Raw genomic sequence first — 17,162 nt, forward strand, 5'->3', positions numbered from 1 at the left:
CGGCCAAGAAAAGACTTCCGGAGGCCCTTTAGTGCCAATTGCAATGAGCCATGTGGCTCGGCATTTGAAATGTCACGCTGACATTGATCGGTAGCAATTTTGTGACCTAGATGATGTGCCTATATTTTCCCCAACGTCCTTTTTTCCAGTCCTTAGCTGCCACCGAGAAGCCACTCAAAAGCTGTGAAGAACATAGAAACGAAAACACGGCCAGCCACGTAGGCCATACGCACTCGCTCCGCATACCGCTTTCGTGCCAACAAATGGGGAACCTTCGCATCTCCAAACGTGCTCCGGTTTTCGCGTGCACAGCACCATCGGAACGCCTTCCGAGGCACGCCAAAGGCAATAACGGGACTTCGATACACCAAGCTGCGCGGATGCCGAACAACCCGCAGCAGCTGGCAAACGCCTCGAAGGTCGTACACACGCCGGGCAGTAAGCGATATCCAATTCGCTACGCAAATGACCCTCTTTCCCGCATCTTGCCAAATCATTTAGCCGACCGACACACTCTCCGCATGTGTATCCCCCCCCCCCCCCCCCCCCCCCCCGCGCAACAACGCTGTTTCGACTCTACCGAGCCCCGCATACCCACGGCTGAAAAGCCATTAAAAACACTCAGGTATGTACGGGAAACTGCAGAGGCGGAGTGCGTTCGCGTTTTCTGTCCCTATCATTAAATACTTCTTTTTTTTTTTCCCTTCTGGTTGTTCGAGAGCGCACGGACTCAACGCGTGTACGCGCCAAAACAACTCTTCTCCAAAGCGATCTCGTGACTTTGGTTTCGTTAGAGGCTGCTTACACAAGCGCCGAAGAGAGGATCGTTCTTCGGCGATGGCAAAACAGGCGATCCTATCGAAGCGAACCACGTGCGCGCGAGCCGGCTGCCTGCGTGCACGGCGCCATCGAGGGAGTGAAGAGATAGCCCCAATCGACGCGCGAGAAAAACAATGGGGCTTCGCTGAACGCAAATAGCGTCGATGCAATCGCACGACGAAGGGACGCAAAAAGGCCCGAACAAGGGATGGGCCGAAGAGCATTCGTGGTAACCAGTTCTGCGGTAAAGCAAGCAGCGATGCCTGCGTGCCATTGCCTCTGGCTGAGCAGGTCGAAACAACCTAAAATGGAACACTTTATGGACTTTATTTAATACAGTGCTAAAGCATGACGGAGAACCGTACTTTCTGGCTCTTTTTTAGGTAGTTTTTCTCTGGACGCGCGGTTACCTCTGCGTGTAAGTTTCAAAGGTCTCAGCGCTGCAGTAAAATAAATTTGGTTCACGGATGCGAACAAGTAGTGCTCCCTATCACATTGCTCGCGTCAATGTGCATTACCGATGCCGGTGGGTTCTTTGCACTTACTTACATGGGCCTGAAGGCGCATTTCTGCTAACAGGACAAATAAACAGCGCGCGGAGTCCCCGGGGAAAGGGGGGAACAATAACGGAAGAAGAGCAGCGGGATTCGAACCCAAGACTCGCCCTCACCGCAAGCGCACACGCACACTGTGTAGATGCTCTACCACGAAGCCACCCGCTGTGGTGGACCCTTTTGACGCGAGAGCGTTAAAGGCCCCGTTCTCCAGAAAATCCGCTGTCGGCGTTGTGACCGAAACATCGAGGGAATGGCTCTGGCAGGTGGTCCCCAGAGAGCAACCTAGGAGGCAGGTTGGCCACCTAGGACACGTGACCTTGCGGCGTCATCACAACCTGCCCACCGGATAGTGAGAAAACTGCCCCCCGTGGCAGGTGGCAGTTATATTAATAGAGCAACATGTATCGCACAAGGCCCACCGCTAGGAGCATCTGCCATCGCACTGCAGTGGCGCATGGCTTTACTGCTGAGTACCCAACAATTCAGGAGACAAGAACTTTTGAGTGGGAAACCGTTGATGAACGCTATTTCTTTCTCATATAATGTAAGATTTCACTATATCACTCAGTATATCCGCAGATGATCCGATGGCAGTGTCGCATTTTTTATCTTATGTTAACGTTTTTGCCATCGTCAAAAGCGTTCCCCATTGGTTTTCTATGGCAACCTTAACAGTTCTATGCGAGCGATGAAAACACATTAAAAGAAACATTTTGCTGCATATCAGATTTTGTTGCATACGTTCAATATTCATACCAGTGCCTTACAATTTTCCAGTTTTCAAAATTTTTGCCCGGGAATGCTGGACATGACTCTGCCAGGAGAGGTATGAGGACCTCTACGGATATATGAATATAAAGTAGAGACTGACCTTCTCCATATATGGTAATTAACCAATTACTCTATCGCGTCATACCCTTTTTAAGTCAGAGCTCAAGTGTCCCTCCAATTTTTTTTACACTTGTGAATCATTACGTTCTGATCGCTAGTATCACGGCCTAGAAAGCACCTTTCTCTAACATCAGTTATAAACCTTAAATCGAATGGATGGTGGTCAATCACCGCAATCGAATGAGAAAGAAAATTCATTTCAATAAACACTGTATACACCAGCGTTGCTCACTTACATTGCTCATAAGTATATATCGTCTCATGTTCAGGCAGGAAGAATTGGAAATCTCGGCAGCCAAAGACAAAGAGAGGTGCGCTTTATTTATTTTTCCCTCCCCAAAACACGGTGTTTAGAGAAAAAGTATTCCGAACATCAAAAAAAAAAAAAATCATCGATGGACACAGAAGCACCTGAACAACCATGTCGACAGGGTAGAGAAATGCGTGCGGAGTTCCCAGAACGCCGAATGGGCCAATGGCGTTGGGCATCGCAAAGCTTCAAAAGCCGGAGGTTTCTAATGACAGGTTGCCGTGCGCAAAACGCTAAAAGCCGTTCGTTCGTCTCTGTGATATTCACTCTCTTCCGATTCTGGTTTTTGCGCCCTCTCAGGACGCTGAATGCTACAAAGCCAAGACAAAGGCAGCTTACTACGAATAAACGTCGAAGCTGAATCTAACAAATTTCGTCGCAGATTTCGAGCTTTCCAGCACCACGTCGCATCCGGCCCTCTTCAATTTTTCGTCCCCCGGCAGCGCGTCACGTGTAATGCTGTAATGTTAGCCCTACTGGTGATTTTAAACTGTGCCCCACCACAGGATTCAGGCCTTCCTTTCTCAATGAATGAATGAATTAATTCCTACTGTGCCAGAAACAATGTTTCACACCTTTTGAACAAAGCAAATTTGCAGTTAGACAGAACACGCACATCCGCTATTTCCTCTTGCACCATACTTAGTGATGTCAGCATGACGCAAGCTTGCCAGACGGCTGACCCTCCCTCTTAGCGCTGCTTTCGCACAGCTGGCGACTTGCATGAAACTGCTGTTTTGTACCCGCTGTCCGACGAAATCTTACAATTTTGCAAAAGAAAAAGGGGGGGGGGGGGGGCACACACGAAACTTCACTCCCTCTACGCGCCTCAGCGATATTCACCTCATGTTAAAGAAAAGAGAACGCATCCACAGCTGGCTGGACTCCGCAAGCCAGCCGCCCTCTGTTCCTGGTTCCCAGCAATCCCTCTCAAGGTCACGCGAGAGCTTGCCAGCGTTTGTTCCACGGAATGGGCGCGACTCAAATTCATATTCAGGCGCTGCGTCGGAACGGCCAAGTTTAGTAGGGTATAGCATACACTGCCCCCTTCCTCTTCCATTCTTGCCGCTCAGCGAAGAATGGGCTATTAGCAAAACAGCGGATCCGAGTAAGGCACACGGACGTGGTCTCTATGGGAGGCACGCAAGTGCGTACAGTGCATGCGCTGCATGCATATGAAACGGAAACGAAAGCGAAGAGGTGTGCCTGGCGCATTCTTACCTGGAGTGTCATGCCACTCACGTCCGGTGTCCCGCGGGTTTCGCCGGCTGGACGCATGCACCGGACAGTCCGGCATCGTGCGAACTGCCCTGAGCCAGTGACTCATTTCACACCCCGGACACCCGCGGGTTTCTCAGCAGTCTTCGCGCCGGACAGCACTTGTGGAAAGAGGGCCGTGTGTGCTGCCATATAGAAGACGATGGTACAGTCAAGCGCATGATGTCGATGTTTGCTAAGGGGTCAGTATAGAAAAGTAGGAGTCAGTATACTGGAACGTATACAATGCACGTCCGTGAGTTCCACGCTGCGTAGAGTATGCTGGGTATAATACGGGATGGCACGAAACAGAAAATAAAAAATGAAGGAAAAAAGGAAAAATTTGAAAGACGTGTAGTGGCCAACTTTGTGGAAGTCGAGGCGTGTGTTGGTTCGATTTCCAAGTGCACGTATATGGACAGCCTCCGCAAGGTATTCATAGCGAACAAATTGTTAAGGTGTGCCGAGCACCTAGCTATTGACAGCTGGAAAACATGCAAGCTTCTCTGGCGTTAGCGTTAAATCAAGGAACATGTAGTCGACCTACATTGTGCTGCACACTGACTGAACGCCCGCAGGACACGAGTAACCTTGAGGTCAGAAGCCCGAAAGAAACAGCGCCGTAAACCTGCGTAGCGTGAAACTGCAAGTTTGGGCAACTGCTGCAGGGACTGTCGCCCGACCAACACCAGGGTTACTCAAGTGTTCTCCGGTCAGTGTGCACTACAATGCCCAAGACAATGCTGCGCAGTTTTTTCAGCCCTTCCACCTCCGCCCCCCCCCCCCCCCCCCTAATTTTTTCGTTGAGTTTAGAGGGGGAGGGAGAAGGGTTTACGAGGCGAAAACCCTGCCAACCTCCGCGCCACATTTCCAAGAAGCCACACTTGTATACGACACACACGCCGAACAGCTTTTTCCCACCAGCTGGTACAGCTCACAGCGTTGACTTGGACATGCGAAGTGAATACAATCAGCGAAGTGAATTCAATGCAAATGGGCGGTATGGGAATAAATTTAACGGGCCAATCTCCTCCTCCACAGCACGTCGACACCGAAGCTTCCTAACTCCCGCCTCGCCATTTCCTCAACCACGGGGAGGCTGCCCCGCCCCCAAAGCGAACTGATCCTTTCTCGATATGTGCTTGCTGCCGCCGCTGATGCGACCGCTTCTGTTGCGTGCCTTGTTAACGTTGACGTAGATGGAAAACAAGACCGAGATGAAGGCAATCAACAGCATAAAGAGCGGGGCACCAACCCGAGTGCACCCTTCGATGGCCGCTGGCGGCCAATTAAGCCGGCAGTCTCCCTTCCTCGCCGGGCCGGCCGAGCAGCCAGGGGTCTCGTCCGCTTGACGGCCACAGCAGCGGCGGGAAAGCGAGACCGGCCGGCCCTGCAGCACAACGCGGAGGGGCGCTGAATAATAGGCGGGCGAAACGAGGCCGGCCATCGGCGCATTCCAGAGCGTGCAGGGGGTGCCGCTGACCAGGCGGCGGCCGCAGTCGACGAACGCATTGTCAATGCGTTCGCGGACTCCCGCCCGGAGAGCGGGCGGCCAGGTCCTCTACTGCGCACAACTGTGTGTGCGTGTGCGCGCGTGTCCTTGCATGCGTTGCTTGTATACGTCTGTGTTTCTGTGCGTGCTATTGAAACGGGAGTGCATCGGTGGGTCCCGCTCGGAAACTGAATCGAAGGTTCTCCGATGCGCACTGGTGCATCGGCGAAGCATCATGCGTGTGAGGCGTGCGTATGAGCACCGTGGTGCACATGTCTCAATAGGGTGCTTGACAACGACAACACCGCGGGGCATAGTGCTATAGCTGTCCGGATAATGTACGAGCCACCACTCACGGCAGCAGCCCAATGCTCAGGCTGCGCTGTTTTTCTGATGAGCGGGAGGGCATGGATGATGGCCATTATGATGGTCATCCTTGATCCGCCGGTTCTGCGCTTCGGAATGCTCGGCGGCAGAGGTGCTTGCAGATGTGGCCCTGTCATATGGCGGCTTTACATAGCCGCGAAGCCCGCTGTGCCAGCAGGGCATCACTATGCCCTTTCGTTTTCACGCTCTCCTACACGAAGGTGGGAGCGCGGCCGGCCAAGGGGACGAACACGTTGCTGAGGCCGAAGAAGAGCGGGCGGGAGCTGGCGCGTCAAGCAGCGATGGACGCGCGGCACAAAAAAAGAGAAGCGGCTCAACGCTGCTGCACGTGAGCACCAAAAGCAGCGAAGTGTACGCCAGGCACGCTGGCTGGTGGCGACTGCTCGTCAAGCTGCGAAAGCAGCCCGGGACACCATGAGCGCTGTCCAGCGCGGAGAACAGAAATGGCCGAAGGCGACGGCACCGTCAACATCCAAAAGGCATGATCAGTGTTCGAGTGCTGCTATGCCTTTCCTGCAGCGCATTTCATAACTGCGAATAATTCTCTCGACGACGAAATAAAGGGAAAGTTTTGATCGTGGTTATGACCTGTCCGTCACAACATTTAATGCGGAACTCATTTCCGTGTGCGCGCACCGCTACCGCCAACCTGTCAAGACGCAAGCCTCTTGAGAAGGAAGAATCGGCAGGAGAGAATCAGTGAGGGAAAACGAAGAACAGATCGGGACGGTCCCTCGGTGCCCTGACGTCATATTACCAGACGGGAGACAGTACGCGGAACCAAACCAGCGCTGGATAAACGAATGCCCTAACATATGGCCGTAAAATATTTCTCTTGTGAACGTTCACGCTCATCCAATGGTTGTCCTTATACGTGCAGCTCCCGGAAGTCCTTTATGTGCTGTCTTTGCCAAAAGTAACCAAGCAAAGAAATGTTTTTTCGCCGTATAGCGGAATACTTATGGCACACCATAAGCTCTAAATCTGTGTGATGTAACGAGAACCCTTGCCCCCTCCCCTTTCGAAACCTTTTGGCATTCAGGGGCTGAGAAGGCCCCATTGCCTGGTTGCTTTCGGGCAAAGACGGTAGATGTTGAGCATTTGGAATCATGCCAAGGAGACAGCCAGTTTCTGTTTCTTTTTTTACCATCGGTGCGTTTGTGGCCACTTTTTCCTACTCGTGAAAGAGTTGTTGCTCGAAAGCCGTGGAAGAAAAAAAAAAAAGCTGGTGCTGACGTACTTGGAGTTCGCACTTGTTTACAGCCATGCAAATGAATCTCTGCTTTCGTAGCACGTGCGCGGGACGTGCTTTTTCTTTGTGTACGCAGTGCGACGGCGTCAAGGACGCGATGTCAGGAACGTCCAGGCTGGCGGTCCGTTCGAAGGCGATTAATCACTGTGTCGACAGACCCAGTAACTCACTCAGATGGTGAATATTCGATCCGCTGTCTTAGCTACGACAAAGGATGACAACCACGGCAACTTTCTGTGCGCCTTCGAAAACATACAAACATATCTGGACCGAAATTCGCGAGCAAAAATTTTCGGGCAAGCAGTTACGCGCGTTGTAGCGACGTCTGAGCTGGTCGCTGGTATGCTACGGATGGCGCTGTGACGGATGTATCTACTCACAACTTGCGCGCAATGGAGTTCAAACCACCAGCGCGAGGCGACGACTTCCACAAGAGTGTGCCGATCTCCTTTTCTCTCTCCCTCTCTCGCACACACACATTAGAAAGCGTGGTTTTCTGCACCTTGTTCTGTGTCATTCGCGTCCGCTTCTAGTGCCCGATCCTTCGCACTACGATCAACAGGCATGTCTGAACTCATTCCTGAGTAGCAGTGTAAAGAAAATAAAGCATGACATAGAAGGTCGAGTTTTTCTCTTCTGAAATTCTATATGAATCAGATAAAGAACGCAAGCCTGTGACGAGTGTGCTAAATAGCATGTGTTTCTGATAAACGTGACAAATTACCCCAGTTGTAGGACAACGCCCAAGGCGTCTCTAAAAGGCGCCCAATTTCGAATTCGCACCCGGTGTGTCGCACAGATCGTTAAACTAATGGGACAGCGAATCTCTCGCAATTCCAAACGCTGAACAAAGTCGCTGCCAACGCACCCATTGCCTCGGGCAGCGAGAAATTCATTCGCACAGGCGGTTGCAATCAATCACGGGCTTTGAGGCGAGTTTTCTGTGTCAAAACAGTTTTCCTTCATACGTGCTTGGCTCAGTGGAAAACGAAAAGGAGACGCACCGCACAAATCTAAACTAAGAGAACAGATGACATAATCCTTCAATTCGCTGATTTAATGCCGGAGCGACTATACCTTTCCTTGACACCAGTCCCCCTGTGATACATGGAGGAAGATCGCCCACAAACACAGCGCCAGAGAGCATTAAAGCGAGATGCAAGGGCGCGATCGAGTGGATAGCCCCCAAATATACTGCGGCGCTCGACGCAAACAAGTTTTGCGGACGCTTGCTTTTTCCTGCTTTTAACCCGACCGCAGTCCTCTTCTTCTCTGATACCTTCCAGGTATTTTACTGAAACGGCGCCGAAGCCGAGTGACGCGCACCGTCTGCCAAGAACTGCACGGGTCAAGCTCGGCCGCCGGCAGGATTAATACAACGCGGCGCACGATCTGGTTTTGCCCCGAGAATTAATTTCTTCGCAAGGGTGAAGCGCGGGTTCAATGACACGAGCTTGCATCGTCACCCGCATGTGGAGGTATACGTGCCCGTCTCTCTCTCTCTCTCTTTCGTCACGCCGAATCAGTAAGAGGTGGGGGAGAGAGAGAGAGCATGCCACGATGCATGAAGGCCGCTTCGTTATAGCCTCGTCGCAGTGAGCGTAACTACAGGCGAACGCTAATAAGGTTAGCGTGACCGTCATCGCGAACGAGGAAGGAGTTGGATCTCACACACGCAACAATGAGTTCACGGTATGAAGGACGCGCGGCAGAATCGCCGAATGCGGGGACGTTATAAAGGCGGCAGCGCACGTGCAGGCGAATGCACACCTGTTGCTCTCCTCGAGTGCGCTGACGACAAGGTCAATGCGATTGATGCCGCAACCTCCATTTTGAGATTCTTATTTTCTGAGTTACCTAAACTGCGCCTGTCTGAAAGCAGCTAAGTTAGCGGTGCGTACGGTAACGGCTAGAAGTTCAAGCAGAGAGTATATACAGAGCGGGCACAACTATATATACGTAAAGTTCGGGTCACGGTAAATTGAGATTGACGTCGTCGCGTTGTGTCTGGCTTCAACAGCGCCCCACATCAATTACTCTCCGCTAAATGAGGGGAAGAAAAAAGCAAAAGCCCCAGGCAATGCCCTTGCCTCTGCACATGTTCCTCCGCATTCTTCTTTGTCCCTCCACAGCAAGACGGACCTGCAAGGGTGGTCCGCGGGAGCCAGCGTGTACGACGCATCAAACGTAAACCAAGGTTCGCCAGGGGTCGGGGAGGGAGACGAAGAAGAGAGAGAGAAGATTTCGGCAAACAATGCTCGCCAACGCAGTGACCCTCCTAAAAGAAGGCTGCATGGCCCGGGCGCAGATTTGCGCAATTAACCTTTGCACCGCGGGCCGAGAAGGAAAGTCATTTTTACCCATCACGACGGCGGCAGGGCAGAGCGAGGAAGGGTCGCATCCCGTTATAGACGACAGCTCACTACGGCTACGCCGGGGAAACTAAATTCATCCTCGACCAGTCTCTGCTGACCCTCGCTGCTCCTTGGCACGTTGCAGGGGGGAATGGGGGAGGGGGCGGGGAGCCCCGTGCGAGCGGGAGCCCCCTGTCACGGCTGTCGGCTGCCTTTGATATCGTGCGCTCATGCAGTTATAGTAGTTCGTACTTCTTTTCTCATTTCATTCTTTTTTTTTTCACTCGCTCCCCGTTCTCACGGTCTCTGGCTTATCCCGTTATGTATGATCTATACACATCCTCCCATCGAGTCCACTTTGTAGAAAAAAAATTGGCAGCGGCTTAGCTCGGCTATGCCAGGATATACGTAGCGAAAGGTAAGGCACAGCATGGTTAGCCTTGGTTAATCTTGATTGCAAGTCCAGGTTAGCCTGGTTGTCTAGCTATGTTGTTGTCGCATTAAGGACGACACAACTGTGGTTGCGGCGCACGCGAGCCCTCCTTTTCAATCCTCCGACATGTATCAGGCATGCGACGCAGCTGGCGAAGCGAGAGGAGGCGAGCGCAACGACGAGGAACGCGGTGTGACGTCATACCAAACGGCGGCGGCGGCGAGCCGCGTGGTGTGACGTCATGCCAGATGGCGCGGCGAGCGCGCAAAGCACAGTAACCGTCTCACATACCTCCATGGACACTCGAACCGCGCCGTAAAGGAAGGGATAAAGGAGGGAGGGTTCAGGTGTCCACCGAGATATGTGAGGCGCGCGTTGTGACGTCGTGTGCCGGCTCGGAGTGCGGCCACTGCGAAACTGCAAGTTCGCGGCCAGTAAAGCTTTCGCTTTAAAACGCGAAAACACACAAATCTGGATTATTCCGAAGACCTCCACTACGGCACCTCTTCCTTTCTTTTTTTCACTCCATTCTTTATTCCTTCCCTTACGGCGCGTTGCCCCGCCGAGGTGGCTCAGTGGTTAGGGCGCTCGACTACTGATCCGGAGTTTCCGGGTTCGAACCCGACCGCGGCGGCTGCGTTTTTATGGAGGAAAAACGCTAAGGCGCCCGTGTGCTGTGCGATGTCAGTGCACGTTAAAGATCCCCAGGTGGTCGAAATTATTCCGGAGCCCTCCACTACGGACCTATTTGTTTCTCTCTTCTTTCACTCCCTCCTTTATCCCTTCCCTTACGGCGCGGTTCAGGTGTCCAACGATATATGAGACAGATACTGCGCCATTTCCTTTCCACCAAAAACCAATTATTCTTATTCCCTTACGGCGCGGTTCTGGTGTCCACTGAGATATGTGAGGAAGTTACTGCGTCATTTCCTTTCCTTAAAAATCAATTTCATCCCCTTTCATTTCCGGTTCCGAGGCAACGCCGTCTGACTTAGCACGTCGTACTGTTGATAATTGATAATTGGTTTTTTGGGGGAAAGGAAATGGCGCAGTATCTGTCTCATATATCGTTGGACACCTGAACCGCGCCGTAAGGGAAGGAATAGAGGAGGGAGTGAAAGAAGAAAGGAAGAATGAGGTCCCGTAGTGGAGGGCTCCGGAATAATTTCGACCACCTGGGGATCTTTAACGTGCACTGACATCGCACAGCACACGGGCGCCTTAGCGTTTTTCCTCCATAAAAACGTCGTACTGTTAAAATGCTCAATCCACACGCAGTACGCAGGGCGACTTGATGGTGCAGACATGAGCTGTGACAACACTTTGTGCACAGCGCTTTATTACCTTGCTTCGAATTTACTGCCAATGTTATGAGCGAGCGTTGGTCATGGTTATCACCGTATTACGATAACCACCCAGCCAGCACAAGTCGAGAGTGTACGGAGCCATTATGTACCGCGGGTTCAGAAGGTATACAGTATGCAGCCCAAGGGGTCTGCTTCTGAGCCCTGCAGCGCAGCTCCTCTTGCATAATCAGAGACCCTAATCTCATAAAGGCAGGAGGAATTTAGGTCATCAACCCTTCCAAGCTTACGCCTGTCAAATGTGCTAAAGAGCCCCGCTACACGGCTTGGAAGCAAACCCCTTGGGCTGTAAATTTTTGACAAAGACTGTACGTGTTAGTAAATGCGACCTGCTCGAACTCCCTTGGGCGTCTAGAGGCGAGACCTCGCCTTTTGTGAGGCCTGTGTTGACCACAGGGGCGATGCCTCGTCTCCGTGATGACATCCTTCTGTTCTACGAAGCCAGGGCCGCCTTCGCCAAACTCGACCCGAGTACGCATGGCGAGGCCGCATGGAGAAAGTAAAGAAGTGCTGGAAACGGAGTCTTGCTTCAACGACACCGGTGTTCAGTTTCTTTGGCAGCCGTTCTTTATTCTCCGCTAGCGAAGAACAGCCTTTCGTGCGACCGTGAGGCCGACTGGTCGTGTGCCGACGACCGTCCAGACGCGACTGGTGCATGCAGCTGTATACGCATGCTTTTCACAGCAGGCCGCGCCACAGATCGCTCAAGAATTGTGCGTCCATGGCCTTTAGACATTAAAGCACTACTTTTCCTTATTTTCGAAGCCATGCCGCTGAGCCGTCGAGTACAAGCCGTTACCAGGCGCCTACAGAATCGGACAAACCAGGCAAGGAACAGAGATATTAACTCAATGGCGTGGCGCACATATGGGGAGCACGCATACTATACATATGCGGGTCATTAGCGAGTGGACGCTAACGAGCCGGCACGCGTCCTCGCTTGGAGGGGCCGTATAGCAAGTGCGTCCGATGGCAACGTCGGAGGCAGGCAGGGAGCATACGGCCTCTCCGTCTCGAAGAGATCGCTCATGCACTCGTTGTGCCGCGCGCGCTAACACGAACCGCACCATCACTCTCCCCCGCGTAAGGTGCGGCCGGCCGAAGCGCATGCCAAACGAGGACGGTCCAATGGCGCACCGATAGCGACTGGGCCACGCACACCACACAGCTTCGCTGAGGGGCGGGGGTGGCGGCGAAGGCGAAGCAAGCCTCGTTCCCGTTGCAACGCAGAGGCTCACACACCGACCGCGCTTCGTTCCACGCGCAAGGTCGGTTTGTGTGTTGGGCGGAAAGAAGACAAAAGGGGTGGCCGACTTAGGAATGGGCTTGCCGAGAACACTCCTTTTGAGTGCGTTTGTCTCTGGAATATAGGGACTCCGGAGCGATCTTCGCGTAACGTTCATTTCAAAGAACACGTGTCCTCAGAGCAGCATTTTGAGTGCAGTTTCATTGTTGTTCCTTTACATTTAGTTTGTGCTATCTGACTTGCTCCACTTGCGTGAACCGTCCTTTAGACGCAGTTCTCTCTCTCTCTCTCTGCACTCCGAAGATAAACGCAGCAGAAGCAAGTGGCTTTCCTTTGACCATGCCACAGGTTTCCCTGTTAAAGGGACACTGTGGACAAATTCAAGTTGTCCTTTAACGCTTTGTACCACGTTATAATAGCAAACGGAGCATCTGTAAGCTGGAAAAGGCCGTGATGACGTCACCACGATGACGCAAAGGCTGCTACGCGGTTCTCGCTAGCCTACACCGTGTAGCCCCGATGTAGCCGAGTCTATAGGCTACACTGTCATGTATTTGCAAACAGCGTTCACGAAGTCTTTCTCGGTCCTGGCGTCACCATAATCGCAGAGTGGCAAAGCCATCATTTTTTTTTTTTTACCAAGAACAAAAACTGTAAGGAGCTGGCCTCAGCGTGTTTGTTAAGGCGTATTGTGCAGTCATCTTCCATGCGGGGAAGCTCAGGACTGGTGGACCACCATTGCCGCTTTGGCTCATGCACCTTACAAGACGAATCTTGGCGCAATCGGCCTTCAGGTTGCTTCTGAAAGCAAAGTAACATCACGAGGGTGCGTGCTTTGCGTCTGACGAAGAGGTCGCCATCCGCAGTCGTCGACGACAGCCCCGTCCCTGTTAATTTCTACGTGATCGGAAAAGAGAGATTCAACACTTTCCTTCCAATGGCACAGCTTTCGACAGCACCGCCTAATGGAAAAGCTGTAGCCTGTAGGCAGCAAAACTCATTCATCACCTGTTGTATACGACTGAACCGCTTTGTCAGCGCCTCAACGAAATAAACGCGTCATTGCAAAAAAGAGCTAATCAGCCGTGTCTGTACCTTCAAAGCTACTACCGGAGCGAGCTGTCTCACTCTAATATGGCTGCTTTGGGGTTATGTATGTGGCTTCATTTTGATGCATGTTCAGTTTGACTCTAGATCGTGACTGTATGCCGCTTCACTTATTGTCAAGTACAGACTTTCTGGGTTGTATTTAAGGTACTTAAAGCTGAACGCACTGGCTTCCGCGTAATTCAAGCCCTGAGCTGATCACCACAGCGGGTCCACCGGCATGCACACAGGCAGAAATATCGGTTTGAAGACCTTTAAGAAATGCGCCTTGGGCAAGGCGAGAAGCAATAGCGTGCCAGATCGCACTTCCTTCGATTCCGGCCAGGTTGTCCAGTGGTAGTACATGGCACGTTTAGTATCACGCCCGCGGCTTCAGGCGGCCTTCGACAGGAGCGGCGTCAATTAGGGTATACCACTTTTGCAAGGCATATGAAGCCACCACGGCCGCCAGTATTTGTCGCCTCGTTTATGCGCACAAGCGCATGCGTCCATGCGACGCGGAGATCGAGGCTCGATTTCTCACGCGAAGCCAGAGGACAGCGCTCTCCACCAAGGACAGCGTCCGAGGCACTCTCGCAATGTCGTCCTGTGCGTTACGCAACTCACCGTCTTTCGCGCTCGCTTTCCAGGAATGTTCGCAGATTAATCAGATCATTCACTCCGCTCTTATACTCCCTGCCGGAAAATACTTCACCACTGACGCTGCTTGCTGTATAAAGTACTGCCCTGCTATCCTTTATTAATGCGAAAGCATTATTACGGTTATGTCGCGTCAGAAAAAAGTATCCGTAAATTTTGTCCGCGCGATTATGTCGTTTTGTTAAGATAAATGGGCAAAAGTTTGATTGTGTTAGGCAGTTCGTGAGTAGATCTTGAAACGGAAAAATATTTTGTAATGAATTGTAATCAGTTAACTAAATTCAATTAATGAAAATAAATGCCGCGTTTTAAGCAGGTTTTGTGTGACCGATTCGATGAAAAACGATGTAAATGCGTGAGAAGGCTTACTTAGTATAAAAAGATAAAATGAAAAATAAAAATAAACAAAAGGAAAAAAATAAAAAATAACAATACAAAGAAAAATAAATCAAAACAATAAATTTTCAAATAATTATAAATAAAAAATGAAAAATAGAGGGAGTACGAGAGGGAAGGGAAATGCTTTGGCATTTCCGTTCTTAAACAGACGGAAGTGTAACCCTGTCACTTTTTACCACAACTATACTGTCTTATTGTCGTTTTGTCGCACAGTTTCTTATTACAATTTCTGGTGCATAAGTGGCTATAAATATATGCTTTGTTTTTATTTAATTTCTTGTTTTTAATTTTTTTTCGCTGCCTGCGTCTCCCCTCTGCTGCTTAGGGTTCGTCATCCAAAAATTCGCTGGTAACTATACAGAAACGTTGTGACGTGCATCGCTGTAACTTTGCCTCCTAAGATGTGCTGATTGTAACGTGTGTTGCATGTTGTCGTGCTGTGTATTGAGATGTCAGTCCTCGTGCTTTTGTGTTCAGTTCTGGCACAGTGGGTAGCCGCCACAGTTAAAAGGCACCGGCATCTTTTGATATTTTCACGCCAATTTCAATTACTAGGAAAATTGCTCACTGAAAGCTGGGTTCTCTGTAATGTTTCTACGGAAAAGCGCCAGCGTCTGAGTGAGAGTTTAAGGCCTCTAGTATTGGCCATAGCTGGGAGGCATTTCGTCACGTCCAGGGTTCGGTAAACACCTTACTTTTGCGGTTATATCGTCGGTGGTTTACTGAGTTGTGGCATTCTTCGCACTGCAATATTTTTTTACAAGGGAACGCATGTTTCTCCGACCCCGGTCCAGAACGTTTACTTGAATGTGCCTTAACGCACTGTGAATGCTGCCTGTTCCTCGTACATCTTTTGGCCCCTCCATTTCTTTCGTGTTCTCAACTACCCCTTCATGATGGATTAATTTGTTTTGGACGCACTATTTGCAGTGGCTTTCTATGCGCGAATGTAGGCTAGCTTCAGTGTCCGCTTGTCTAAGGCGGTCTGCTTTTGTTCTCGCATACTTTGCACTCGGTATGTATTCTCTTCCTCTTTCAACGTGCGCGTTCAGTGAGGAAAGTTCTGGAGAGCCGGCTGGATATAAACTATTTTCCCGCGTTTTCATCGAGTCATTAAACGAAAATCTTGACCATTTAGAATGTCCCTTGTTCTCAGCAACTTCATCAGGTATAAATTTATTTTTTTTTGCCTTTCCTGGCTACGGTGGGGGATGTTGAAAGCCTTCACAGACCACTTCGAGTCAAAGGCGTCGATTCATCGAGTGAAAACACCTCGTGGAGGCACAGATTGCAAGGGTCAGAGGTTAAGCACGCGGGGGTCTCCCTTCGTGAAGAGACACATAATGAGGCCAGCTCTAGCAAACATGTCTGCAAATGTTTCCCACGTGAGCGAAGGTTTCTCTGTGGCGCCTTTGAACCGTTTGGCAGCACGTCATTTGATTGATGCCCGAGATGGGCTCGTTCAGCGCGGTAACCTTGGAGAACATTTGTTTGCAGAAACACCTGCGCTCGAAGGGAATTTCTCGCTGCGCGTTTCATGAACTCGACAAAAGCAGCGAGCTTAGGATGGCAAGTTGAGCGAGTTAGTGCTTACCGAAAATTCTCGTGGAACAGCGCAAAAATGGCGACGGTACATAGAAGAGAATGTGACTCAACGCAAGCGGCGACTCGCAACTGGTTTACTGCATAAAAACGCACAGCTTACGTAGGTGCTCTTGAGCACAGCTCATGGGAGACACCCCGGCACCAGCGCTCATTTGCACTGTGTTTTCCTGCTGCAAAATCGCAGGTTAGAGCATCCCTTCTGGATATCGTCAGCTTATCCACCAAAACCTTGAGAAGGAGCCGCGACCGGTCGTTCCCCCCACCAAGCAATTTGCGCGCCCGCGTTCCGAGTACTCTTGGCAGCCATGCGTGGCGCATGTATTTCCATATCTTGTATTTGTACATAGTGTATATTCCCGCCGTATACCCCTACCCTTTTTTTATACAAGAATATTTCTGCGAAAATAATACCTTTATGCTCTCCCTTTTTTCCCCCGAGCTGTGCTTGATGATTCAATGATTGTACAGCCAACTACTGAGAAATTTTTGGCGCTAGCTGGAAAAAGTGTAGTTTCTCGAATTTGTTTATAGCGCTACAAAAAAAAAAAAAAACAAGGGCACAGGAAGAAGTATGCAGGACGGGCGCTGTGTATTGTCAGGAAAGAAATTGTGATTTTTATTTACTTTTTCTAACTTTTTGGGGCTTTCCCATGTATTTGTATTTCCATGTATTTATTTGCATTTCTCGCGATCATTTATGAAGGGAAAAGGTGATGATTACTTATGGGTTATCTTTGTATTGCCTTTTTAAATACCTGTTCTTATTGTCCCCATAATCTTCACTGTACTTTTTGCACACTTGAAATAGTGTTGATGCCTGGTTCACCGTTTGCCTGCGGGCAAAACCCGCTTCTGTAGAAATCCCTGAAACAGGGATTGGCAGTATTGATAAATAAATAAATACATATCGCTCACCCTTTTCTTTCCCTCTCCCTGTCCTTTTATTCCCGCTAGTCGCAGCTCAGGTGCTTCAGGTTTCTATGGCAGATGCCGCGGCTAGCAACATCTTTTCCGTCAATTGTTATTTTATTAATGAATAGCCACTAACAA

General features: G+C 50.6%; 1 protein-coding gene across 16 annotated transcripts in view; it reads right to left on the minus strand.

Annotated features, from left to right (window-relative positions):
• Positions 1-17,162, minus strand: part of LOC144129350 (uncharacterized) — a 116,571-nt gene that overhangs the window by 46,050 nt on the left and 53,359 nt on the right. For 4 of the 16 annotated variants that reach the window (XM_077663412.1, XM_077663419.1, XM_077663415.1 and 1 more), the window contains exon 2: positions 5,090-5,247. The exons of the other annotated variants lie outside the window; for them this stretch is intronic. The gene's annotated coding sequence lies outside the window, so the exon portion shown is untranslated. The remainder of the gene's footprint in view (positions 1-5,089; positions 5,248-17,162) is intronic. 16 annotated transcript variants of the gene reach the window in all.

The sequence above is a fragment of the Amblyomma americanum genome, chromosome 4, assembly GCF_052857255.1.
Source record: "Amblyomma americanum isolate KBUSLIRL-KWMA chromosome 4, ASM5285725v1, whole genome shotgun sequence".
Taxonomy (NCBI): domain Eukaryota; kingdom Metazoa; phylum Arthropoda; class Arachnida; order Ixodida; family Ixodidae; genus Amblyomma; species Amblyomma americanum.